The 22,796-nt window shown below is 41.1% G+C and overlaps 1 protein-coding gene across 22 annotated transcripts in view; it reads left to right on the top strand.

Annotated features, from left to right (window-relative positions):
• Nucleotides 1-22,796, top strand: part of LOC122557375 (teneurin-3) — a 2,612,756-nt gene that overhangs the window by 1,652,295 nt on the left and 937,665 nt on the right. For 21 of the 22 annotated variants that reach the window (XM_043705048.1, XM_043705023.1, XM_043705127.1 and 18 more), the window contains one exon: nucleotides 6,688-6,770. The exons of the other annotated variant lie outside the window; for it this stretch is intronic. The gene's annotated coding sequence lies outside the window, so the exon portion shown is untranslated. The remainder of the gene's footprint in view (nucleotides 1-6,687; nucleotides 6,771-22,796) is intronic. 22 annotated transcript variants of the gene reach the window in all.

Raw genomic sequence — 22,796 nt, forward strand, 5'->3', positions numbered from 1 at the left:
AAAGAGACCTAAGGGGCAACTTTTTCACGCAGAGGGTGGTACGTGTATGGAATGAGCTGCCAGAGGATGTGGTGGAGGCTGCAACATTTAAGAGGCATTTGGATGGGTCTATGAATAGGAAGGGTTTGGAGGGATATGGGCCAGGTGCTGGCAGGTGGGATGAGATTGGGTTGGGATATCTGGTCGGCATGGACGGGTTGGACCGAAGGGTCTGTTTCCATGCTGTACATCTCTATGACTCTATATGTTGAAAACCTAATTGTATTAACAGAGGAGTACTTTGTTACAACCAGAAGATGTATCTATATATTAATGGTGTAAAAAGTTCCATGTCACTTCACAAGTACCATATTAAACTAAAGATGCCAGAAGAGGTAGCGAAACGATTTTAAAAATTGTCTTTAAGAGCTAACAAAAGGTAGAGTGTTTGGGGAGGAAATTCAATACATTAGGATCTTAACAGCTGAACACCTGGCTGGTACTGGTGAGACATTTAATGTTAAGGATACATAAAATGCAAGAGTTGAAGGAACAGAGATTTCTCAGACAGTGCAGATCTGGAGGAGACTGCAGAGTGATGGAGGGCTAAGGCTTTGGAGGGATTTGAAAACAAGATTGAACATTTTAAAATGAAGGCTTTGCTGGTTTGAAAGCCAATTTAGATCAGCAAGCTTCCAAACGTATCTACTGTTTCTATTTTAACTTGTGTTGTTTCAGTATATTTGTAGTTTACCTTCTGAAAAGGAAATTAGTATGTCAGGTACATCCATAACTGTACTGGAATTTTGAAAAGTGGGGTTGGGAATTATAATTTACCCAAAAAGCTGAAGAAGATATAAATCCATGATTTAGCCTCCCATGACAGAGTGGTTGTAACAATGGCAGACCGTGTGATTAACTGTATGGTTGGACATACAAATACAGTAGACTCCCCAGTACCCGTGGGAGATACGTTCCAGGACCTACCCGTGGAAGCCCAAAACCACGGATGGGTGTGAACCCATTCATTTAAGTGGGGAATTTACCTTCCTGGCAGCCACCGGTCCCTGGTTCCAGAAGGTTTCCTATAATATGTCCTGGCCACGGTAAATTGTGGGTAACTGAAACCACAGAAAACAATTCCGCAGATATGGTGGTCAACCTGTACATGAATGGCTGTGGACAGATGTGAGGAATAATGAAGGGAGGAAAAATATATTTCTACCGAAAATTGTTGAAACATATGGTTTTAATGGCATCCTATAAGGGTTTGTTTAATTATGCAATCACCTTCATAACATTGTCAAATGTGACATAAGAACTAGGAGCAGGAGTAGGCCATCTGGCCCGTCAAGACTGCTCTGCCATTCAATAAGATCATGGTTGATCCTTTTGTGGACTCACCTCCACTTACCTGCCAGCTCACCCTTTATTCCTTTACCTTTCAAAAATCTATCTAGCTTTGCCTTAAAAAACATTCAATAAGGTAGCTTCAGTTGCTTCACTGAGAAGGGAATTCCACAGATTCACAACTCTTTGGGTGAAGAGGTTCCTTCTCAATTTGGTCCTAAATCTGCTCTGCCTTATTTTGAGGCTAAGCCCCTAGTCCTAGCCTCACCTGACAATATATACGTTGTCGAGACCAAACCCTGAATCGGTACTGGCTTTTATATTTATTGAGTATTGCATCCAGTTTTCAACACCATTGCAATATGTTTAGGTCCTTTTTACTTGGTGATACAGAATGTGAACTGAGAATGCTTCAATTGCTGGGCTTATCTCATCTCATGCACGTTCTCAATGCGGTTTGTTGATAGGACTTTTGAAGTTCTCTATTATGTGTTAAATCTGTGCAATGTTTGCCTAACAGAATCTTGCTGAACTGTTCCAAGTCAGAAATCCTAAAGGGAAGGTGATTACTTATGCTTGTATGCATATTCACTGCACTGCATGAGGAAGGTGGTGCAGAGAGGGGGAGGGAGAAAGACAGACACCTCAGCAAAAGAGAGTTGCAAGAAACAAGTTGACATGGAAATCTCCTGTTGTTTGCTGCAGTGAGAACAAAGAAGAGCTGTAAAGCTGTGTGCACGAAGGAGCTAAGCTGGTCTCAAATTGCTCGTCAGCAAAAAAAATGTGCACTGTTATCAAAAGCACCTTCAAACAGCCACCTACAAAAGTTAGATTCTGTACTTGGAAAGAAAGTCCAATTTTGTACAGCTCAGATGATTAAACCTGAGATGAAAGTGCATGTCAGAAAATAAGATCACATGCTGTTTGCTAAGTGTGACACCACCTCCTGTTAATAAAGACATGATGGGGGATGGATTTCAACAAATTCAATAGGATCTATAAAGGTTTTTTTTTTAAAACCACACAAAGGTTTTGGACTTAAAAACTGAGAAAAAATAAAAAATACAAACAGGAGTAGGCCATTCAGCCCCTTAAATTTGCTCCATCATTGCAGAAAATCATGGCTGATTTGACTGTGGTTCTTTTCTCCACTGTCCTGTCTTCCCCTATAACTGATGCAAAAAAAAATGTCCAACTCAGTCTTGACTCTCTTCAATAATCTAGCCTTCTCAGAATTCTATACTATCCTCTGAAAGAAGAAATTCATTCTTGTTTCCATTTTAAATGAATTGTGACTGTGCCCCTAGTTCACTGTTCTCCTGAAAGGGGGAAAAACCCTCTTTAGAACCTCCTCAGAATTTTATTAGTTTCAATGAGATCACTTTTTATTCCCATTAACTCCACAATGCGTACAGAGTTCAGACCAAGTTTCAAGCACTGCACTGTCTCCCTCTTGTCCACGTCTCCAATGGGCATATTTAAATAATTTATCCAGTTTGTATAATTGTATACCTTGAATAACAAAATATCCATCACCAGGTGTCTTTAATAATGAACAGCATTATTGTTTTATTATAGAACAAGACATTCAACAAAGGTGCAAAACTAATTAACACACAGTTTGGCTATAATGGGAGAAGGGAACGTGCAACAAGATGTGGGTGTGCTTGTATACCAGTTGCTAAAGGTAAGCACGCAGGTGCAGTGGGTGATAAAGAAGGCAAATAGTATGTTGGCTTTCATACCAAGAGGATTCGAGTATAGGAGAAGGGATGTCTTGCTGCAATGGTATAGAGCCTTGAAAGACCACACCTAGAACATTGTGTGCAGTTCTGGTCTCCTTATCTAAGGAAAGATGCTGCAGTGTAGGTTTACCAGACTAATTCCTGGGTGGCAGGACTAACGTATGAACAGAGATTGAATTGATTAGGATTATATTTGCTGAGTTCAGAAGAATGAGGGCGGAATCTCATAGAAGCCTATACAATTCTAACAAGATGAGACGGGAAGAATCAGGAAGATATTTGTGATGATGGGGGAAGTCTAGAACCAGACACCACAGTCAACAGATATGGGGTAAATCTTTTAGGACTGAGATGAGGAGAAGTTTCTTCACACAGAGTGTGTTGAGCATGTGGAATTTGCTACTGCAGAAAGCAGTTGGCATCAAAACATTGCATAAGTTCAAAAAAATTGGATGTAGAACTTGGGGCTAAAGGGATCAAAGGATATCAGGGGAAAGTGAGAATGGGCTATTGAGTTGGAGGGAGATAATGCAGTCTGCAGATGCTGGAGATCAGAGTTGAGAGTGTGTTGCTGGAAAAGCACAGCAGGTCAGGCAGCATCAGGAATCCTGATGACGGGCTCTGGACCAAAATGTCGATTTTACTGCTCCTCAGATGCTGACCTGCTGTGCTTTTCCAGCAATACACTGTCAATATTGAGTTGGAGGATCAGCCATGATGTAATGAATAACTGAACAGATTTGAAGGCCCACTTCTGCTCTTGTTTTCCTGTATTTCTATCAATATCTATTCTTCTAACTAACCCAATATACACCTACACATACATACCCCAAGTAAATTAAAAATAACATATTTTCCCTGCAGAGACTGACTGAGGAAAACTAACATCTTTGTAAAATAGTTGTTAGTATTTGAAGGGAAAAGAAATAAAGTATGAAGTATTCTGGATTGTTTTCAGTCAGTGCAGAAAGGCTTCAAAAAACCTACACAGAGTTCTCTGGGACCTTTTGCTGATGCCAGAACTATTGAGAAGAACTCTTCTGGATGCTTTTCATCTGAAAGGTGAATCAGCGTATCATTTCTCACATCAATCTTACAACCAGAGTTTCTCGGAAAGTCAGAAGCTGAACTGTGTAGCATCCTTCTCCCAGCAGGCGGTGACCTGCCTGAAATCCAAAACAAAGAACAATCCCAGACAGGCAAAATCACACTCAAGTCATTTCCAGTAAGTAGGTCCAAGCAGTTAGATGAAGCCAAGTGATTTACAAGTATCACAGCCCTTGAACGAGATGCAGTTCCTTAATTAGAATCTATATGGTTGGAGGTGAGAAACAGGAGTGAGGTGGGTGACTTTGTTGGGTATTTATTATAGACATCCAGACGGTGGGGAGGAAGTGGAGGAGAGCATTTGTAGGCAGATTAAATGAATGATGAATGAATGATTTATTTATTGTCACTGGCAATTTAGAGTGAATAATGCAATAAAATACAGTGAAAAACCTCAACACAATCTGCCACCATTTTGAATAGTTTAAGAATAAAAAGGATAAAAGATATAAATGAGCATCCTGAGTCCTGAGCCAGTTCAGTGACAGCACCGGCTCCTCCGCTGCCTGTGCCAGACCCATCACCATAGGAGTCACCACTCTTTATGTGCCACCTCTTCTTCGCTGGGTCCACCTTGCTACTGCCACTGCCACTGATGCTGTGTCCTGTATTGAACCCACACTCACCCCACAACCAGGAGTCCTCAGCTCCGCTGCCATGTGGATGGCACCAGGAGTCCCACCTCCAGGTATACTGCACTGCCACCACAGCATCTGCTACCTTGCATCCAATGTCAGATGATAGAAAGCTGCAGGACAAGTAGGATTGCGATTGTTGGTGATTTCAGTTACCGATGGTAGACTGGGGAAAGGGTAGCATGTGGAGCACAGAAGGAAAAAAAATTCCCGCAATGTGTGCAGGTGAACTTTCTGGAACGGTACATTTCTGATCCAACCAGGGAGGCAGCTATGCTGGATCTAGTCCGAGGAAGTGAAGGAGACCAAGTAGAGGACATCAGAGTGGAGGAGCATTCAGAAAACAGTGATCACAGCATAGCCACGTTCAATATTAATTTGGAAATGGACAAAAATCAGTCAAGGATTAAGATCCCAGGCTGGGAAAGGGCAGAATATAAGGGTTTAAAAATTGGGAAGTTGAGCAGATTAATTGGATAAGCATTTTAGTGCAGAAAACGGTGAATGAAAAATGGGTGACTTTGAAAAAAAAGAGAAGAGGTTGTAAATTCAGTACTAATCCATGAGAATTGCATACAGAGTATCCAAAGCCAAACTGCATGGAATTAATAAGGATACTGATGAGAAAATAAGAAAGAGAAAGAAGGCATATGACCCACGCTGAAAGAATATCAGCAATAGAAATCAGAAAGTGTCTCTGAAATACAGGAGAGAGGCCACAGCGGGAACAAGGATGGTGGAGAGGAAGCATGAGGAAAGGATGGCAGACTGCACTAATATAAAATGTTCTACAGATATGTTAATAGTTTGTGGGAAGATTTGTAACTCGGGTGCTCGTTGTTGTGGTTCTGTTCGCCGAGCTGGGAATTTGTGTTGCAGACGTTTCGTCCCCTGTCTAGGTGACATCCTCAGTGCTTGGGAGCCTCCTGTGAAGCGCTTCTGTGATGTTTCCTCCGGCATTTATAGTGATTTGTATCTGCCGCTTGTATCTGCTAATAGTAAATGATTAGTGAAGGGACCCATCAGGAATAAGCAGAGAAAGCTACTCACTGAAGCAAATGATATGGCAAAAGTACTAAATTAATGCTGGAATAACTCTGAAAGGAAATGAAGGTCTTTTGCCCGAAACGTCGATTTTCCCGCTCCTCGGATGCTGCCTGACCGGCTGTGCTTTTCCAGCACCACTCTGATCGAAACTCTGGTTTCCAGCATCTGCAGTCCTCACTTTTGCCAAGGAGATTAGATTGTCTTTTTGCACACGAATAGTTAGTTTCTAGTTAATTTAGTATACCTTAACCGATTTAAAGTCAATTCAATAGCTTTGGTTAAATTACAGTAACATTGCACCAATCAGTTCTTATTTTAACTGCATTCAAGACAGCAATTATTTGTCCATTAAAATAGAACTGACTCTTTAAACTATTCTTTATCCTTAGGTAACAAATAACTCTTAGCAAGACTTCAGATACAAGTGCGTTAAAGCTGATATTTGATCCCTATTGGAATAAACTTACAATTATTTATTTCTGAGTGTTGTTTGTTTGTTAGTTTCAGTGTTGGTTTTAGAGACGGGAGGTTAGGACGAGAGACAACCAAAGGGAAAATCACGATCTCTCAGCAAAAATAAACTTACCTTGCCAAAGAAGTAATCTGCAATCAGTCCACCTTTCTTTTCCTCATAGATGAAGTGTAATACAATGTGAAAGGCTGGCTAGCAAGATTAAACGAGGATTTCCTACATTTTTTGTAAAATCAAAGCAACTGCCTGAATGACATTGCCTTGCAACGGCTGCTGTGATTTATGGTTTGAAGTTTTGTTTGAATTGGATATCATGCACAATTTCCATTCTATTAACCACTGTGTGTTACAGATTTTTTTTTCTGAAGAATTCTCGCAACTTTCTGAAGGTCAAAGCCTGCGGTAAACAGAAGCGATTGAATCTGAAGAAACTTGGTGAGTGTCACAAGCTGTAAGAACTGTCACATGTACATCTTTCTACTGATGTATTCCGTACCATATTTGCTCTAAACTGTCTCTTCATATGTCATCTGCATCTGACATTGATCTGTTCTTTGGAGAAAAAGAGGATTTCTATAGACTTTGTTCTTCTTTTGAGATAGAGTTTCAAAGATTCCGTTGTAATATTTAACTATTTAATTCAAGTCAATCTTGTGTGTTCTGTCATGGATCACATGTTTATATTGATCTCTATACTAATGGCAAATCCAGTCCCTTGAGGGACGATTTCTGGTTTTATACATAAACTCCAGTTGTGTTGTTTTGCCAGATGCTGATGTTAATTTGAAACTGCAGAGCTCTCAGTCTGGGGCTGAACTGCACCACTGACTGACATTCCAATCTGCCAGCCACATGCAATGCCAATGGCAGTGTTCCCTCAAACTGTCCATTGAAAAGTCTTACCAATGTAGAGAGATACTACCCTGAGACTTGTACTGTTTACTCTGCTTACATCTGAAACAACGGATGGCTGCTCGATTCTACAAGACTTAGTAAAGTCGAGTGATTTGCTTTGATGTTACAGAATACTCACATGAAACTATTCCATTGATATCAGTTAAAGTTCCAATTGTAATATTTCTGTTCATTTGTGATTGCTTAAAATAATCAAGCTGAATGTTAGTCCAGTAGCGAATATGTATCAGACATTCGTTGTCGTAAAAATGTCAGCTGGTTGCTTCATGGAAGGAAATCTGCCATCTTTACCTGATAGGGCCGACACGTGACTCCAGTAATGTGATTGCCCCTTAACTGCTCTCTGAAATGGTTAAGGAGTCAATCAGCTCAAGGGCAACTAGGAATTGCTGGCTTTGCCAGTGGCACCTTCAACCCACACAGCAAAAATGAAGCAAAAAAGGAATTTATTTCTGTTGAAATATTGAATCCTAAATTTTACCAAGGTTTTGTGATGTAACAGGATGGAAAATAGTATCAGACTCAGTGAATACACTCAGTGTTATAGTAACTACAACTCAGAGGACATAATTTTACCAAGCATGATTGTCCATGGTGTTTTTCCAGGATGTTTACTGATACTGTTTACCCAAATAATCTGAATTGAAGATACATTGCATCCATTCACATGCATTCACACCTGAATTTAACATAAGATAGAGAGGGACAATTGCAATATTTAAAAGGCATTTGGATGGGTATATGAATAGGAAGCGTTTGGAGGGATATGGGCCGGGTGCTGGCAGGTGGGACTAGATTGGATTGGGATTACAGGTCGGTATGGACATTTGAACTGAAGGGTCTGTTTCCATGCTGTACATCTCTATGACACTATAAGTGTCTTTTCTCATTACATAATAATCAGTCCTTGTTACACATGTCATAGAGCAGTCTCTGACAAGGATAATGCTGAGTATTAACAATCATAAAAATGGCATGGGATCAGAACAATGAGAAAAAAAGGCAAGCATAAAGGAGGGGAAAGCCAGTCTGTTGTGTCTTTGTGGAATGTAAATTGCTGAAGGATGCTGGAAACTCATCCTCGATAACTTCTGATCGTTTTTTTAAACGCAAGTGTGTTCACAGTTTGCACGTTCTTTGCATTCCCAAGTTAGTCACAACATATTCATCAACTTGTGCCTGTCTCTTTATGTAGCCATCTTACAGCTGATGTGGCATCTTCCACAATTATTACAAAGCACTCATCCACCTTGATAAACTCGGCACAATGTTATAACAATCAATATTTTGATAATATATGGTTCTTAGGTCCCTTCTGGGGCAAATAGAGTGAGCAAGCCTTAATCAGGGTTATTAGTCCTTGAGATTTACCAAGCAGATTAACCACACACCGCTTTGCAGAAGAAGTATCTGCTGTAGGGATAACTGTTTACAAACTGATTTTGCTCTTCTCAGTCATTTCCAAAGATATCCACTAAATTCAAATGATTAAAAAAAAACTTGCACAACTGCAGCACAGGAAAGCAAAATGGATCCCTTTGTATAGCAGAATGGTTTATTAGTGGGGCAGCAGCAGTTCTTCTGGCTGAACTTATACCCTTACTGAAGATAATTGTCAGATCAACACAGCAGGCAGCAACGGCTTAGAGATTTCAGGTGGAGGAGCTATTCTCCTGAACTGCCTATCATGTACACTTTAATTCTATGAGCCGTTCCTCTGTGAAAAGCTTTACCACGTGAGAGCCTTATGACTAATAATCATCTCAAAGAAGTATAAGTCTTCAATACTGCAGTGCATAACTCTGTGATCCTTAGATACTTGCAAAAGCAGAACTTTTGCTTCCAATTGTTCACACTGTTTCTCTCCAGTTGTGATTGATGGCCTTACATAGTTGGGAACTGGTAATGCAAGGCTAAAGATCAAATGTATCTTGTAACCTTGAGAGTGTATGTACACTGCTTCAAATTTTGGCTCATTTTTTGCAGCTGGAAGGTTTTAAAGGGAATTCTTCCCAAACAAGCAACCACGTGGTTCACTGGATGTTTCCTGCTATGTTAGTTATCATTGCTACAAAACAAAATCTTGAGTGTTTTTATCCAAGCCTGTTTCACAATCCAGTTAGTTCAAAACAAATCTGTGCCTCAACCCCATTTACATGCCTTTATTGCACAATCATAGAATAGAATCATAGAATTCCCTACAGCGTAGAAAGAGGCTATTTATCCGATTGAGTCTTCACTGACCCTATGAAGAACATCCCACCAAGACACATCAACCAATTAGCACTACATCTCGGGGATGGGGTAAGGTGGTAAAAGTGGATCAGGCTTTTACGTGAAGAGAATGCTTCCTGATTTCACTTGTTCTGTGACATCAATAGATAGCAACAGAGGAAGCTGTATCCACCAGAGGGAAAGCCAGGGATATGATATCCATTTCTAGAGACCTGGCAGGATTAAATGCCAATCTGATAGCTATCTGCCTGCTGTGAAGGTTCCTGCACTATTAAAACTGAAGATCCCAAGCTAAAAGGATATGGCCATTCATGCCAGTGTGGATTTGTAGAATGATCCAGGATAGAATAGTATATTGCAACTTAATGTACTTGTATCATCTCTTTGAAAGATTTATTCTGTGATACTACAATGCCTTGAAACCCTGGAATTATGACTTAAAACGGTAACTTTTCTGACTCTGAACTGAACGAGTTTCCTTGATTTTTTTGGAGCAGTAATTTCTCTTTTATCAGCTGTTGCATTGTTTTGGGCCAGACTGGATATAGCCAAGGTTACTATGGGAAGCAAGGGAAGAGATTGGTGCGCCTTTGGCAAGGATCATTGTGCCTTCACTGTCCACTGGAGTCGTACCAGATGATCGGAAGGTGGCAAATGTTATTCACTTGTTTAAGACAGGGAATAAGGAAAGTCCTGGGAATTACAGACCAGTCAGTCTTCCGTGAGTGGTGGGCAAATTATTGGAGAGGATTCTGAGAGACAGGAGTTTTGATTTTTGGTTTTTTTTTGATTATTTGGAAAAGCATTGTTTGATTAGACATAGTCAGCATGCCTCACAAAACTTCTTGAATTCTTTGAGGATGTGACAAAGCACATGATGAAGGTAGAGCTGTGGATGTGGTGAATTTGGATTTTAGCACAGCGTTTGATAAGATTCCTCATGGTAGGTTCATTCAGAAAGTAATGAGGCACGGGATATCAGGAAATTTGAATTGGCTGGCCCATAGAAGACAGAGAGTGGTAGCAGATGGAAAGTATTCAGCTTGGAGCTCGGTGACCACTGGTGTTCCACAGGGATCAGTTCTGGGGCAACTGGCCTTTGTGATTTTTACAAATGATTTAGATGAGAATGTGGAAGGGTGAGTTAGTAAGTTTGCTGATGACACAAAGGTTAGTGTGGAGGGTTGTTGGAAGTTGCAACAGCACATTGACAGGATGCAAAACTGGGCTGAGAATTGGCAGATGAATTTGAACCTGAAAAAGTGTGAAGTGATTCATTTTGGAAGGTTGAATTTGAATGCAGATCACAGGGTTAAAGGCAGATTCTTGGCAGTGTGGAGGAACAGAGGGATCTTGGGTTGCATGTCCATAGATCATTCAAAGTTGCCACCCAAGTTAATAGAGTTGTTAAGAAGGAGTATGGTATATTAGCTTTCATTAGGAGGGGAATTGAGTTCAAGAGCTGCGAGGTTATGCAGCAGCTCTTTAAAGCCTCATTGGACCACACTTGGAATATTGTGTTCTGGCACCCTCATTATAGGAAGGATGTGGAACTTCAAAGAGTGTGCAGAGGAGATTTACCAGGATGCTGTCTGGACTGGAGGGCATCTCTTATGAAGAAAGCTTGAGGGAGCGAGGACTTTTCTCATTGGAGTGCAGAAGGATGAGGTGACTTGATAGAGGTGTACAAGATGATTAGACGCATAGATAGAGTGGGTAGCCAGAGACTTTTACCCAGGGAGAAATGTCTATCACAAAGGGGCATTATTTTAAGGTGATTGGAGGAAGGTTTAGAGGATATGTCAGAGGTAGTTTCTTAACACAGACATTGATGGGTGCGTGGAATGCATTGCCAGCAGTGGTAGTTGAGTCAGATACATTGGGAACATTTAAGCGACTCTTGGAAAGGCACATGGAAGATAGCACAATGAAGGGTATGAAGGTTAGTTTTACCTTAGAATAGGTGGCACAACATCGAGGGCTGAAGGGTCTATACGGTTCAGTGTTCTGTGTTTTGGAACTTTGAGAAAAAATGAAAAACAACAGTATTCCCCAAAACTAGAGAGTGTAGATTTAAGGTGAGAGGGCAAAGATTTAAAAGGGAACAAAGGGGCAACCTTTTCATGCAGAGTGTAGTGTGTATTGAAATAAGCTGCCAGAGGAAGTGGTGGAGACTGGCATAATTACAGCATTTAATAAGCAGGTGGATGGGTACATGAATAGGAAGGGTTTAGAGGGATATGGGCCAAATGCTGGCAAATGGGACTAGATTAATTTCAGATATCTAGTCATCATGGATCAGTTGGACCAAAGGGTTTGTTTCCATGCTGGTTGTCTCTGACTGATTAAAGTAAGTCAGTGTCTCGTTGGTCTCATTGATAATAAATGTAGGAGGAGCAAAAGAAAGCTGAAAGAATCAAATTTCTTTTTCACTTCTACCAACAACAGGAGCCCTCAGCAGTACCTCAGCTTTGAAATAAGATTGTGACTGTGAAACTAAAAGAAAGGGATGATTGATAATACATTGTAGGATGGGACTGACCCAAAGGAGGCATCACCCATTCACCTTGTGAGTTGATCACTTTAAAACATAGAACCATCATGGTGACAGTTTTGAGTTTGTTAAGTGCAACTAGGCATTGAATGTCACCACAAATAACACACAGAAATGAAAGTATAATCAAACTATGCTTTTCCAAATAATCAAAAAATAATGTTTCTCATCAGACACCATGAGCTTTCATTTGATGATACAACTGGGCCATACAATTTATCAACTGTACTTTGTAAGACTTCGACTGTTATATCGAAGTGACAGAAATTTATGAAAACTCTATTCAAATAACTGTACTGCCCGCATTCTTCAAATCTTCATGAAAAATCTAATCAGCACCCATCACAGAGGTTACAGTGTTCAGTTAATGACATGCAAATGAACCTTTGACTGTTGCTTTTATTCAAAGTGCTTACATCTGCAAATCCATGGCTACCTGCATATCATGTCCATTAATCAATAGCATTTTTTTATCCCAACGCCAACAATTTCTTTTTTTTTCTTTTCATGAGAACACATTGAAAATCCATGTGGAACTAAATACTCTCCTATATCATTAATTGGCTTGCGCTATAATGTATTCAAGTTGGAAACATTCATCTGATTTGTATGTTTAAGATGAGTACTGAAGAATGCATGGAAGTGTTGAGCCAGAACAGGCAGTCCAGACCCTTTGGCCCTCGATGTTGTGCTGACCTGTCATACCAATCTGAAGCCCATCTAACCTACACTATTCCAGTCTCCTCCATATGCATATCCAATGACCACTTGAATGCTCTTACAGTTGGCAAGTCTACAACTGTTGCAGGCAGGGCATTCCATGCCACTACTACTCTCTGAATAAAGAAACTACCTCTGACATCTGTCCTATATCTATCACCCCTCAATTTAAAGTCATGTCCACTCGTGCGAGCCATCGCCATCCGAGGAAAAGGGCTCTCACTGTCCACCCTATCTAACCCTCTGATTATCTTATGTGTTTCAATTAAGTCACCTCTCAACCTTCTCTCGAACAAAAACAGCCTCAAGTCCGTTAGCCTTTCCTCATAAGACCTTCCCTCCATACCAGGCAACATCTTAGTAAATCTCCTCTGAACCCTTGCCAAGGTTTCCACATCCTTCCTATAATGCAGTGACCAGAACTGTACGCAATACTCCAAGTGCTGCCACACCACAGTTTTGTACAGCTGCAGCATGACCTCATGGTTCCAAAACTCAATTCCTCTACTCATAAAACCTAGCACACCATATGTCTTCTTAACGACCCTATCTAACCGGGTGGCAACTTTCAAGGATCTATGTACATGGACACCGAGATCTCTCTGCTTGTCGACACTACCAAGAATCTTACCATTAGCCCAGTACTCTGCATTTCTATTACTCATTTCAAAGTGAATCACAGGACACGTTACCATATTAAACTCCATTTGCCACCTCTCACCCCAGCTCTGAAGCTTATCTATGTCTCTCTGTAATTTGCAACATCCTTCGTCACTATCCACAACTCTACCGGCCTTCGTGTCATCCGCAAATTTGCTAACCTTCTATGCCCTCATCAGGTCATTTATAAAAATAACAAACAGCAGTGGACTCAAAACAGATCCTTGCAGTACACCACTCGTAACTGAACTCCAGGATGAATAATTTCTATCAACCACCACCCTCTGTCTTCTTTCAGCTCGCCAATTTCTGATCCAAACGGCTAAATCACTCTCAATCCCATGCCTCCATACTTTGTGCAATAGCCGACTGTGGGGAACCTTATCAAACGTTTTATCAAACGCATCATAGTTCTAAAGTACCCTGCTATCCTTGACCATTGCCCCTTGACATTGAATGGAATTGTTATCACAGAAACCATACCCTGTCAAACTCCTGGGGGTTATTATTGACCAACTTTTGATCTGGTCTCTTATAGAGACTACTGTAGCTACAAAAACATCTCAGAGGCTGGAAATTCTGCAACAAGTAACTCAATTTCTATATCCACATTGCCTGGCCACCATCTACAATGCACAAAAAGTGGTGGTGGTGGGGGGGGGGGGGGGAAAGTGGGGGTGTGTGTGGGGGGTGTATATTGGAACATTTCCCACTTGCCTGGTGAATGCTGCTGGAACAGCACTCAAGAAGCTCAACACAATCTAGTCAAAGTAGCCAGCTTGGATGCTGCCTGACCTGCTGTGCTGTTCCAGCAATAAAGTTTCAACTTTGATCTCCAGCATCTGCAGACCTCACTTTCTCCTTGACTAGTTAGCCTAGCTGCCACCTTCAGCATTCACTCCCTTCAATGCTGATGCACAGGGTTGGCAGTGTGCACCATCTACAGAATGCACAGCAGCACAGAGGATCAGTGGGAGGTTGGTGTTCGTGTGCACGGATTCTTAATGGTAGCAGGAAAGATCAATAAGATGGCTAGGGTAGCACGGTGGCTCAGTGGTGAGCACTGCTGCCTCACAGCGCCAGGGACTCGGGTTCGATTCCTGCCTCAGGCTCCTGTCTATGTTGAGTTTGCACATTCTCCCTGTGTCTGCGTGGGTTTCCTCCGTGTGCTCCGGTTTCCTCCCACAGTCCAAAGATTTTCAGGTCAGGTGAATTGACCTTGCTAAGTTGTCCATAGTGTTAGGTGTATTAGTCAGGAGTAAATGTAGGGTGGGGAGAATGAGTCTGGGTGGATTGCTCTTCAGAGGGTCAGTGTGAACTTATTCGGCCGAAGGGCCTGTTTTCATACTGTAGGGAATCTAATCTAATCATTTGGGTTACTTGCCATTGTTAGTCAAGGCACTGAATACAAAAGCAAGCTGGTTATGATGGAGGTGTATATAGGCAACAGCTCGAGTACTGTAAGCAGTTCTGGTTGCTACGCTATAGGAAGGATGTGATTGCACAAGAGAGATTGCAGAGGAGGTTCACCAGGATGTTGCCTGTGTTGGAACAATACAGCTATGACTAGATAATCTGAGGTTGTTTTCTTTAGAGTACAGAAGGACGGGGTAGTCTGACTGAAGTGTGGAAAGTGTTGAGGGGCACAGGTGAGGTATATAATTCCCTTCATAGAGAGGCCAATAACCAGGAGGCACAATCTTCAGGTAAAGAGCAGGAGAGGATTTGAGAAAAGTCTTTTTCACCCAGAGAGTTCTGGATATTTGGAACTCACTGCCTGAAAGAGTAGTAGAGACTGGTATCCTCAAGAAGGATTTAAGAAGTGGTCAGATGAACCCTTGAAATGCCATAGCGTACAAAGTCATGGGCCAAGTGTGAGAAAATGGGATTATAATAAATGAATGTTTATTGACTGAAAACATTAACTCTGTTTTCTCTCCACCGATGCTGTGAGACCTGCTGAATTTTTTCAGCAATTTGCATTTTAATTTCTGATTTTGAGCATCATTGGGTTTTTGACAAGTATCAATTACCTGAAGCCAGAGTAGGGCCTTAATCGGGTGTTAATTCTTATCGAAACTTCACCACTGTGTATCACTTCAGCTCACCTCAAACTATTTAAGAGAGGGTCTGTTGAAAGCGCACAGTCAGTAAGCTTCACAAGGGGAATTCAGAATCAGGGTGAGACACAGCCCAAGTCAGTTTACAATTTGGAGAGGCAACTGGGCACTTTTCCCTTGCTTTTCTTTTGGCTCAAAGTTTGAAAGGTTTTTTTTAAACAAGATAAGTTGAATCCAAGAATCAGGAGCCCAGCACAAAATAGTGACATCAAAGTCAAGTAAACCCATAAATTCATTGTTTGGGAGTGATAACTACTAATTTCACTGTTTATTATTGGTTACCTGAAGGCAAATAGGGGAAATATTTGCAGACGACAAACTAAAAGATCAGTACAATTTTTTTAAACATCAAATTAAGAACTGAATGATTAAAATAGAGTTGCTGGACCAGGGGAAGTGTGAAACTGCATGATATAGAAGCTGGTGGACCCCACTGTGGTTCATAGTGACTATACCTCTCCAACTATTACTAATTGTGGTTTTTGGGGAACTCCAGCTTAGAGTTGAGCTGGAGTCTGGTTTTTGAGCACCGTGAGACATCAGAGAAGGGGAAGAGTTATCTGGAACAAAACTCTTTCACAGTCTGGACAAGAATGAATTTGAGACTTGGAGAAAAAGACATTTTGAATCAACCAGTTTGGATATGATGTCACGCAACTCAATGGCAGATGGTTCTTGAGCCTCGACCTTCTGACCTAGAGGGAGGGACACTACCACAGCATCACAAAACCCTTCATGTTGATACTTGATTGCTTTTGTTTTGTCCTAAATTGTCCTCACTATCTTCCTGCCACTTTTATTCCTCTTTGAATGCTGTAATATCAAATCTAAGATAACTGAAACCTCTGACTTTCTTTAGTCCGAATCCACTTTGACATTCTCAGCTGTGGTGATGACAACTTGCTGGAGTGAAGGTGTTCTCAACTGTAGAACCTTCACCCGCTATTTATTAAAAAGGCTCGGGAATGCTAATTGCCATCTCAAAGGAAAGGCACCAGTGATGTCAATCTTCTGGATTCTCTACCTTTTAGCTAAAATACAGTCTTGACAATTGCAGGATCACTTCCCAGAACTCTAAGCACAGGACAGAATGGAAACATGTCCCCATTTACCCTCGGGCCATCAATAGAGTCATAGAGTCAGAGAGATGTACAGCACAGAAACAGACCCTTTGGTCCAACTCATCCATGCTGACCAGATATTCTAAATTAATCTAGTCCCACTTGCCAGCATTTGGCCCATATTCCATTTCAACCCTTCCTATTCACGTACCTATCCAGGTGCCTTTTAAATGTTGTAATTGTACCAGCCTCCACCACTTCCTTGGCAGCTTATTCCATACATGCAATACTCTTTGCATGAAAAAGTTCCTCTTTGGTCTCTTTTATATCTCTCCCCTCTCACCCTCGTTCTGGATTCCCCCAACCCAGGGAAAAGACTTTCTCTATTTATCCTATCCATGTCCCTCATGATTTTGAAAACCTCCATAAGATCATCTCTCAGCCTCCGATGTTCCAGGGAAAACAGCTCCAGCCTGTTCAACCTCTCCCTATAGCTCAAATCCTCCAACCCTGGCAACATCCTTGTAAATCTTTTCTGAACCGTTTCAAGTTTCACAACATCCTTCCTATAGGAGGGAGACCAGTATTGCGCACAGTATTCCAACAGTGGCCTAATCAATGTCCTGTACAACCGCAACATGGCCTCCCAACTCCTGTACTCAATGCTCTGACTAATAAAGGCAAGCACATCAATGCCTTCTTCACTATCCTGTTTACTACTGAAGAGAATTTTGGACTCTCTTCCTTTTTGATCACAGTATGAATGAAGTATGTGTTGAAATGTGTTATTTTTTAAGCATATCATGCAGTGTTTTATTCTTTATCTGGGAACACTTCAGTTGGGCTTTGCCATATATTTCACAGACCTGATTGCAAAACAGAGGTGGGTACCTATGTATAGTTTGCAAAATGGTCGACCTTCGTGGAAATAAAATGCTGTTGATTCTCTGTTTATCCTAAGCAATACAACCAATCGAGGATATGTGTTACAGTTGTGCTGCCTGTGCCTTTTGTATTGTGAAGGCAGCTTATATGATTTGATGCAACTTTTAATACAGTTAATCATAGCATTGTATAATGATGGAGTTTGGTTTATTTGACAGGACCATACAGTGTTTTCCTCCATGACTAGCTCACATGCATCAAAAGATTAAAAATACACCTTCCTAAAGCACTTCACAAATTGGTGTCTCTGAGGACCATTACAGCCCTTTTGTTACATTAATGACCTCCCTAAGGTGTGTTCGCTCTCCAAATGCTTTTATATGCTGATAGCACATTCCTACTTTGCCTGAAAAATCTGCTAGAACTATTCAAAGTGTATTAAATAAAAATCTGCTGAAAGTTTTTCAGAAGCTCCATGGCCACCTTGCTCTCAACGTCAAAATAACAAGCCAATTTTATTCAGTTCATTCGACCATCTCGCTGAAAAAAGCCTTGCAGTAATCAACATAAATTACATTCAATTTTAAAAATGCTGAAGTATATACAGTATCCAGGATACAGGTAGCTAGCGGACAGCCCTAAAGTGGTCACACCAGCAAGTTGATTGGCAAGACATTAGCAAAATTGCATTTGTTAGAATGAGCTCAAGCCTGGTTTGCAGTGAAATTACAATTACAGTGTAACTACATGAATTCTGCTTCATCCTGATTGAAATGATCCTATCTGGAGATACCCAGCTGCTGCTAAAGTCACATAATTATCCAAGAGAAATATACAGAACTGGAATTAAATTGCAATGACAGAACCTCAAAGAGAATAAGCTGAAAGAGAATAACCTGAATCAAATACAAGAAACTACCATTGCCAATGAGAGATGTCCATCTTGAAGTGTTTTAAAATTATAGTCCACCATTTCCTCTTGACTACATTACACCTTTTCCCACTAAATTGCTCCTGTAATTTTACAGCAAGAAATATGTTTGAAATAATAGTAATGTTGAGTTTTGAAAAGACCAGAGAAATCACCTTGTCAGGACAAAGATTCATGTATTTAGTGGGCTGAAAAAGTTAAGCGTGATCTAAGTTTGCAGATACCTAAGATCCAAGGAATAATAAGAATATGCCAATTCAAAGTAGGCATTGAGCCAATCCCACTTGCGCGCTCTTGTCCAGAGTCTTGTGGACTACAGTTGCCCTTGCCGCTTTATCGAGTCATATAACATGAAAACAGACCCTTAGTCCAACCAGTCCATGCCAGTGATAATCCCAAACTAAATAATTCTACCTGCATGTGCTTGGCCCATATCCCTCCAAACATCGCCTATTCATGGACGTATCCAAATGTCTTTTAAACTGTACCTACATCTACTACTTCCTCTGGAAGTTCGTTCCACACACAAACTACTCTCTGTGTAAGAACAAAATGCCCCTCATGTCCTTTTTAAATCTTTCTCCTCTCACCTTAAAAGTATGCTCCTTGTCTTGAAATGCCCCACCCTAGGGAATGCCCCACCCTGCCATTCACCTTACCGAGCCCCTCGTGATTTGGTAAACCTCTGGACCCCTTAACCTCCTTCACTCCAGTGAAAAAAGTCCAACCTCTCCTTATAACTCAAACCCTCCATTCCCGCCAACATCCTGATGATTTCTTCTGTCATTTCTCCTTACATCAGTTACGCTCTAATTTTAGGAACTGTTCCAGATTCTATGGACACTTGGAAGATGATTATTAATACATCCACTATTTCTACAGCACATTCTTAAATATTCTGGGGTAGAGTTATCATAGAGTTGTACAGAACAGAAGCAGACTCTTCGGTCCAACTCATCATGCCGGTCAGATGTCCAAAATTAATCTCGTCACATTTGCCAGCATTTGGCCCATATCCCTCTAAACTCTTCCTATTCGGGCCCTGGAGATTTATCAACCTTTAATCCCATCAATGTTTCCAACACCATTTCCCCACTCATACTGATTTCCTTTAGTCCCTCCCCTTCACTAAACTCTGTGTTCCCCAGCATTTCTGGTCTGTTATTTGTGCCCTCCTTTGTAAATACAGAACCAAAGTATGTACTTAGTTGGTCAACAATTTCTTTTTATCCCAGTATAAATTCCCCTGTTTCTAACTCTAAGTGACATACATTTGTATTCACCAATCTTTTCCCCCAATATACCTATAGAAACTTTGACAGTCTGTTTTAATGTTTCTGCAAGCTTATTCTCGTATTCGATTTTACTTTGTAATCAATTTCTTTTCTCCCCTTTGCTGAATTCTAAGCTGCTCCCACTCCTCATGTCTGTTGTTCTTTCTGAAAAATTAGTATGCTTCTTCCTTGGTCAAATATAATCTTTAATTTCAATTGTAAGCCATGATTTGGCCACCTTTCCTGTTTTACTTTTTGCATCAGACAGGAATAAATTGTTGCAGTTCAGCCATGCTCTCTGAATGTTTGCCATTACCTTTCCACCATCATCATTTAAGTAAAGTTCCTTAATCTATTGTGGCCAAATCATTCCTCATATCCATTGCAATTTCCTCTATTTAGTTACAGGACCCTAGCCTCACTGTCACTCACTGTTTTGACGAGGAATTCTATCATATTATGGTTGCTCAACCCCAAGTGGCCTGGCACAATGAGATTGCTATTATTCCCTTTCCAGTACATAATAACCCGGTTTAGGATGGGCTGTTCTCAAGTTGGATCCTCAATATTTAGGTCCAGAAACCCACCCCACAAACACTCCATGATTTCCTCCTCGACAGTTTTGTTACTCTTTTGATTTTCTTTATCTATACACAGATCAGAGTCACCCACAATTGCAGCTTTACCATGTTGCATGTCTCTCTAATTCCCTGTAAGGGAAGGCAGCAGAATACTTTCAAAATAATCTTCTAATTTGTATAAATAACATCTCCAGATGATAAATACGACAATGACCAATGCTGCACCAAATAGGTTGCCGGTATTAAAAGGAAAATACTGTGGTTACCGGAATCTTGAAATATAAAACACTAGGAATATTCAGCACATTTTACAGACTCTGTGGGGAGAGGAATGTGAATGATAGTTCAGGTCAAGGATCTTTCTTCATAACAGTAGGAAATAGAAATATAATAAGATTTTAAGCAAATGAAAGGAGTGGAAGTGGCAGGAAGAACAAAAGGTCAGACCTGTGACAGGTGGAAGGGCAGAAGGGATCAACTGAGAAAAAATTTCATGGTACAAAAGCCAGTGTGTGTTTCTCTTTGATTTGTTAATGAAAACCGTTTGCCAGCATTTATTGCTCTTAATTGCCCTTAAGAGGGTGATGCGGAGCCATTTCTGGAACTGCTGTAGTCTATTGTGCTTTAAGCAAGGGAGTTCCAGGATTTTGATCTCACTTTATTGAACAAAGAGCAGTATCAGTTCAGGTCAGGATGGAGAACTTGGAAGAGGTGCTGTTACCTTATAGCTGCATCCCTTGTCTTTTTGACAGATTTTGTGGGCTTGAAAGGTGCTGTAAAAGGAACTTTGGTAAGTTGGTGCAATGCATCTTGTTGATGGACCATGCAGTTGTCACGGTGCATCAGTGGTGAAGGGCGTGCATTCCCCTGTTTGGTGTTGAGTTTTTTGAGCATTGTTAAAGCTACATTCATTCAGGCAAGTGCACAATATTCAATCACACTACTGACTCATGCCTTGTAGATGGTGGACAGCCTTTGGGAAGATAAGTTACTCACCACAAATGTTTAACCTCTGTCTTGCTCCTGTAGCCATAGCATTTGTATTGCTGGTCCAGTTCAATTTTAGGTCATGAAACAAGAGATTTTCACAGAATAGGTGTGAATGGTAGGGCAATAGACAAGTACATCTGAAAGCTGAACACACAAATCAAGATGGGGAAACAGATTTAAAGTCTTAAACTGTTGAACTCAAATTGAAGATGAGGTACCATTCCTTGACCTTGCCTTGAGATTAACTGAAAGAATGCAGGAAACTGAACATGTGCATATCCATGTGAGAGCAAGATGAAGAAATTAAATGGTAAAGCTCTTGAACCTCAGGGTTAAACTTGGAGTAGAGTAGAGCAGTTACCCAACCGACATTTGGTCACCTAACTGTTGGAAAAAATGCATCAAATGCAGTTAATGTAGTGTACTAAATTGAAAGATGTACAAGTAAATTGCTACTTCACCTGTGAGTAGTGTTTGGGGTCTTGGATAGTAAGAGAGAGGAGGTAAAAGGTAAAAGTATGGCATCTTCTGCATAGGAATGGATCAGAGTGCCCACTTCAGAATGTTCCCTTCAGAATGCTGACAGAAGGTGAGAGAAGATCAGAATGGTGCTGGAAAAGCACAGCAGGTCAGGCAGCATCCGAGGAGCAGGAAAATCAACATTTTGGCAAAAGCCCTTTATCAGGAATCATTCCTGATGAAGGGATTTTGCCTGAAACGTTGATTTTCCACCATCTGCAGTCCTCACTTTTGCCCAGAAAGCGAGAGAAGCAGATAAGAATGGAGTGGTATCACACTGGAGGCAACAGGAGTGGTGAAGGATGACCGTTGGATGCAGAGGCTGGATGGTGGAAGATGAGGAAAAGAGGATCCTCTCATAGTGCTGGCTGCGAGTAGATGAGATAAGAGGAGAAATGTCGTGGGAGAGAAATGGGGTCAGATGTGATTGAGGGCCTTGTTAAGCCTGATGGGGTGAGTTTTCAATTAGAGTCATTCAGTCCAACCCAATCTAGTCCCACCTGCCAGCAAATGCCTCTTAAATGTTGCAATTGTCCTAGCCTCCACCACATCCTCTGGCAGCTCATTCCATACATGTACCACCCTCTGCGTGAAAACGTTGCCCCTTAGGTCCCTTTTATATCTTTCCCCTCTCACCCTAAACCTATGCCCTCTAGTTCTGGACTCCCCAACCCCAGGGAAAGGACTTTGCCTATTTACCCTATCCATGCCCTTCATTATTTTGGAAACCTCTATATGGTCACCCCTCAGCCTCCGACGTTCCAGGGCAAAAAGCCCCAGCCTGTTCAGCCTCTCCCTGTAGCTCAGATCCTCCAACCCTGGCAACATCCTTGTAAATCTTTTCTGAACCCTTTCAAGTTTTACAACATCTTTCCGATAGGAAGGAGACCAGAATTGCATGCAATATTCCAACAGTGGCCTAACCAATGTCTTGTGCAGCTGCAACATGACCTCCCAACTCCTGTACTCAATACTCTGACCAATAAAGGAAAGCACACCAAACGCCTTCTTCACTA

Source organism: Chiloscyllium plagiosum, chromosome 2 (assembly GCF_004010195.1).
Source record: "Chiloscyllium plagiosum isolate BGI_BamShark_2017 chromosome 2, ASM401019v2, whole genome shotgun sequence".
NCBI lineage: Eukaryota > Metazoa > Chordata > Chondrichthyes > Orectolobiformes > Hemiscylliidae > Chiloscyllium > Chiloscyllium plagiosum.